We start from the raw sequence: 5,084 nt of genomic DNA, 5'->3' as shown, positions 1-5,084 counted from the left end.
TTTCTTCTTGCAATTCTTTCAATTCTGGTTATATACAATGAGGAAATTTTATTAGACCTGTGAAAAATTTGTCACTGTATTTGTTGAAACAAACTTTTTATTATCATGCAATGATCAACCCTCTTGAATTCTAGTAATGCTTTCTTGCCTTCAAATCTCTCTTCTTTGGTGGTAATATAGTTATACCCGTTTTATTTTGGGTAGTATCTTAACATGTTTTATTGTTTAGCTGTCTCTCTCACAAGTAGTTTTTTTGTTGCTGCTGTATAAATCCAGCCTGACAGTGGGAGCATTGGGTCCAACTCAGTGTAACTGCTAATATATTTGGATTTAAAACTATATTACTTCATGATGTTTCTCTCTCCTGTTTGGCCTTTTCAATGAACTTTTTAAGAGGATAATTTCATGTTTTCCCTTCTGTATGTTAGTGGTGCTATTTCTGTTCTTTCATTGATTATATTTTACAATGTAGACTTAACAAATTTAAAATGAATTAGTATCTGTCCTTATCCTGGATATTAAGGTTTGTAGAACACTTGAACTCTTTATTTCCCTACTTTCATGAAACTCTATGTAATATGCACTGTTTTCTATCTTGATTTGTTTAAAACTCTCATTACTTTCTATATGATTAAATCACCTTTCGCATTTGCTCACCTTAGTCCTTTTACTTTTTTCCCCTTGCTTTCCATCTGGTATCAGTCATTCTGCCTAAAGTACCTCTTTTAGAATTTCTTTTGGTGAGCTGATGATAGCAAACTTTTAGTTTTTTCTCAAATTACCATTCTTGGGGGTTTTTTTTTGGTGGATGTAAAATTCTAGTTTGGCAGTACACTGGAAAAATGTGAGCTGTTATAAACACTGTTAGTTGTCAGGCTAGCTGTCATTGCTTTGAGGGTTCTGGAAGAAGAAAAACTCTGGATACTTTTATCCTAAATTCTCCTTTTGCCTTTACTAATCTAGTTTCATGATACTATGTCTAGACATGGATTCACTTTTATTTATTGTTTCATGTTACTTGGGATTTTGAATCCGTGTAGTGTTCATTAGTTTGGGCACCTTTCAGCCTTCATAGCTTCTGACGGTCTCTGTGGTCCATTCTCTCTGCTTCTCTGGGGCCCCAAACACCCGTTGCCCCTCTTGTGTTTCTGTCCTGCATCTCTCCCACTCCTCTGCACTTTTTTCCTTTGCTGCATTGTTTCTTCTGCTCCATCTTTCAGTTAAACAAATCCTTCCAGTTCTACCCAACAGCACTTTAAAATTTATTTCTAGAAGTTATATTTGGTTTCCCAATCTACGATTTTTAGTGCCCATTCTTCTATTTTAAAGCATGTCATATATATTTTAAAATTGTACTCACTTGCATTTTACAATCTGTATTTGGAAAAGTACAGATGTTTTCTTTTGGGGGAAGCTGTTTTTCCTTGTGAAGGTTGCCACCAGTGGGTGATTCTTGTGTGCCTGACTGCTGCTCAGCTCTTGAAAAAATTATTGATGTAGTTTCATGACAGAGGGTATTGCTTTCTCAAGAAACAAATGCGATGTACTCCTACAACGCACTCGGGATTGCGTGTTTGGAACCTCTTTACTGAGGACCTGAGCGGCCCCTCCCCCACTCTAGCAGGATGTCTTAGAAAGAGCATCTTCCCAGAGTAGCCACACCACTTCACACTCAACAGCAATGCTGAGTCCCAGCTGTTTGTACATCCTTGGCATTGCGCCATCGCTGCCCTGGGTGCACTGTGGTGTTACCTGTTTGGTTCTAATCTGTATTACTAATCATGTTAAGCATCTTTTCATATGCTTACATTTTTGTAGACTGTTCACTTTTCTGATATTTTGTTACACTGTTGAATATGTTGCATTTTCTCCCATTTTATGGCTGTATTCTTACTTTTAGTGCTCTAATCTTTGTTTACTCCAAGGTTGCAAAGGTATTTTTCCAGGCTTGCAGTTTTCACTGTTGCTTTTAACGTGTGCGTGTGTGTGGCGTGCAAATCAATGGCTCGATTTCATTCAAATTGACATCCAGTCGCTCTAGCACTTATTGGGGATGAAGAACAGATAAATCCAAAAATCAAAGTACTTTAGGAAGGTGCAGATGATAACCCAGGCCATTAAAACACCTCAGCAAGTTCACACAGTGGAGCTCCATCTTACTGGATAGTCTGAAAGCTAGGGTCCGGAAAGTGGGCTCTGTATTTTGACAATGAAAGATGAGCTATGTGGCACTTTGGAAAAAGTAGGGACCTAAGTGCCAGAAAATGGGCCTGGCACTGTTTTGTTGGGCTGGGTGTGATGAGATCCTTGAATTAGAGGTTTAGAATCCTGGGCCTACCAACTGGATTTGCAATCTGTGGTTTTGAGTCAATTCCCAGAATAAAAGAAAATGGGTTATTTCTCCTGATACGCTGCTACATTTGGATCTTTGCTTCACTAAGAAATGCTTTTCTATCAGTCTGTCCAATCTCTTATCATTGTTTCAAAGCATGATTAAAATACTGTGTTCTCCAGATCTTTCTGAAGAAATCACCCTAACACTTCCAGAACACATAGGACATCCCGGAGGCTGAAAGGCAGTGTAGTTGAGAGCAAGCAGTTCACGTACAACAAACTGAAGCTAATGTTAAGCCTGACTTTCTATGTCACAAAAGTGCTTTAGGGGCAGGGCATCCAACCCATGGCTGAGGATGGCTATCAGTGTGGCCCAACACAAAATAGTAAATTTGTTTAAAACCACTTGTTTTTGCTCATCAATTTTCATTAGTGTTTTTGTATTTAACGTGTGGCCCAGAGAGGCCAAAAGGTTGGACACCTCTGCAAGTTTAAGGAAAAAAAAATAATTAAGTGGTTTCCCAGTAGCACCAGGATATATAACCTAAGCTCTATATAAATCAGCTTCTAAGACAGTTCATACTGTTCCATCTACAGTTCCATTTCTCATTATTCCCAATGTTTCATTCTGAGCCAATCCATGTCTTTCCTTCAGTTTTTTTAAAAATTGTGTTATCCCAAAGGATGATTAAAAAACTAATATAAAAGACTAATATTCAGAACACCCAAATGATAAAAACCCAGCTGTGACTAATACCCCTCTAAGTGTCACTTGCATATTCATTCCCAATCTGTAGGCTGCAAGGAAATCACATGAAATCATTGGATAAACATAGCAGTATATAAATTTAAATTACTGGACTGATTCTGGATACATTAAGGTAGCTAGCTGGTCTTACTTTTTGCAACACAAAAAATAAAGGAAATCATTTAAATACAATTTGCTTGCCTGCATTTTATCGATTGTATAGATAACACCTGAACCTTAGAAAATCATAAACTCACAAATTCCTTTATCAAAGCTCCTGATATTCAGTAACGAACACACATAAACAATTTAAACTTGGGACACCTAAGTCTTACACACCTCAACCATGACTGTGCCCATGTCTTCCCTCTACCCACCAGTTCAGTCTTTAATGGAAAGAGTACTATTAGTTAAGGCCAAACAATGTCAGCTTTATGTATATTCTGAGAAATAGAGCATGACAGATTTGTCCTTTCCTCACCTACACAACTGAGTGATGTTTGCTAGTAACTACAATTTGGGAAAACTTAAAATAGACAAAATGTAAAGTGGGCCCATACTACATAACGCTTCTCTGCACTACTTGTATTTCAACCTATCACAGGTAGATTCACTTTGTTATTCTAACAAGTTTCCAGCTTTTTAAACTTTTAATTTTAAAATATTTAGCTTTGCTAAAGGCCAAAACTAAAACAAATAAAAAAGCTACTAACCAAAAAAATTACAACCTGGGGAGGTATTAACCAACTTAATTTGGCTCCAATTTCTCAAATTTCTTTGCAAATTTCATGTTTTGATATGTTAAAAGTACAGGACTTAAAAATCAGTATTTTTTACTGAACTATGAGACTTAAAAATTATTTGACCTTTTGATGACTAGAGATTTCACTAGGTTTAGCAGATCGGAGTGTAACATACTTAACTGGAAAATGGAAATACACATTTGTTCTACACATAATCCCAAAAAAGTGTGATTCTATCCTCAGCGTACCAAAATATTAGGATACATATATATTTTTTAAAAAAACCACAGTTTCATAAGCATATTTTAATTTTTAAATTTTAACAAATAAAACTCAGCTAATCAACATAAATACAGAGTAAATGCACATTAATTTACAACCACATACAGAATACAAGGATAACAACCCTCATATAAATGGTCAAAAGATAATCAACTCCTCAAAAGTTGATTATTTAGCTATGACTGAAAGGTCATGATTTAATTGTTCACATATGCAGGGGTACACATTCAAAATGTTTATTAACACAAAAACTGAGTGAAACTAAAATTTTCCATTTCTAAAAGGAGTAGCAATAAAAAGCAGCATGTAGCTTAACGACAAATTAAGGGCATGGAAGAGAAGAGATCTGAGTGGGCAGAAAGTCAGTACATTAAATCTTTTATATAATTAAAATTTCTTCCAATTTAAATCATTCCAAACTATCTCTATTCTTAGGAATGTTGAAATCATGATCAATATTAGAGGAAGAAAAACCTGAACTATCCTATTTATCAGCCCAAAGAGTCCCTAGTGCTAACAGCCTGGGCAGAAGCATGTAAACAACAAATGACAGCCATGAACAAGGTTGGAAAAGGATAGACTGATTTCTAGCATTAAAATCCTTCAAGTTCCAATCAGTATTTTTAGTGATTTAACACAAATCTGAAAATACTGACATGTTTATGCTCCAGTAAAAGTAAACGCTCATTTTTAACCCAAACTTGGCTGGTCCAAATATACTAATGCTAACCTACAATGGGCATTAGGTTTTAGGACCCAAAAGTCTGGATTAAATAATCTAATGATGTACTTCTTGATTTCAAAGTTACAAATCAATTACTTGTGGGCCCCATCCAGTAAGGCTGGCTCCATAAAGTTACATACAGAATAAAAATAGAGACAAGGCTTTGGTGCTAGCTTTTTCCTGGAGCGATCAAGCACAAAGGAGAAAGGACTGGTGGATGTGGGCGACAGCGTGGCGACTGCAGGGCCGGGGC

Source organism: Pteronotus mesoamericanus, unplaced genomic scaffold, assembly GCF_021234165.1.
Source record: "Pteronotus mesoamericanus isolate MK-2021 breed Mesoamerican mustached bat unplaced genomic scaffold, CSHL_Meso_final scaffold_54, whole genome shotgun sequence".
In the NCBI taxonomy this organism is placed as follows: domain Eukaryota; kingdom Metazoa; phylum Chordata; class Mammalia; order Chiroptera; family Mormoopidae; genus Pteronotus; species Pteronotus mesoamericanus.
This window is presented reverse-complemented; position numbering follows the sequence as displayed.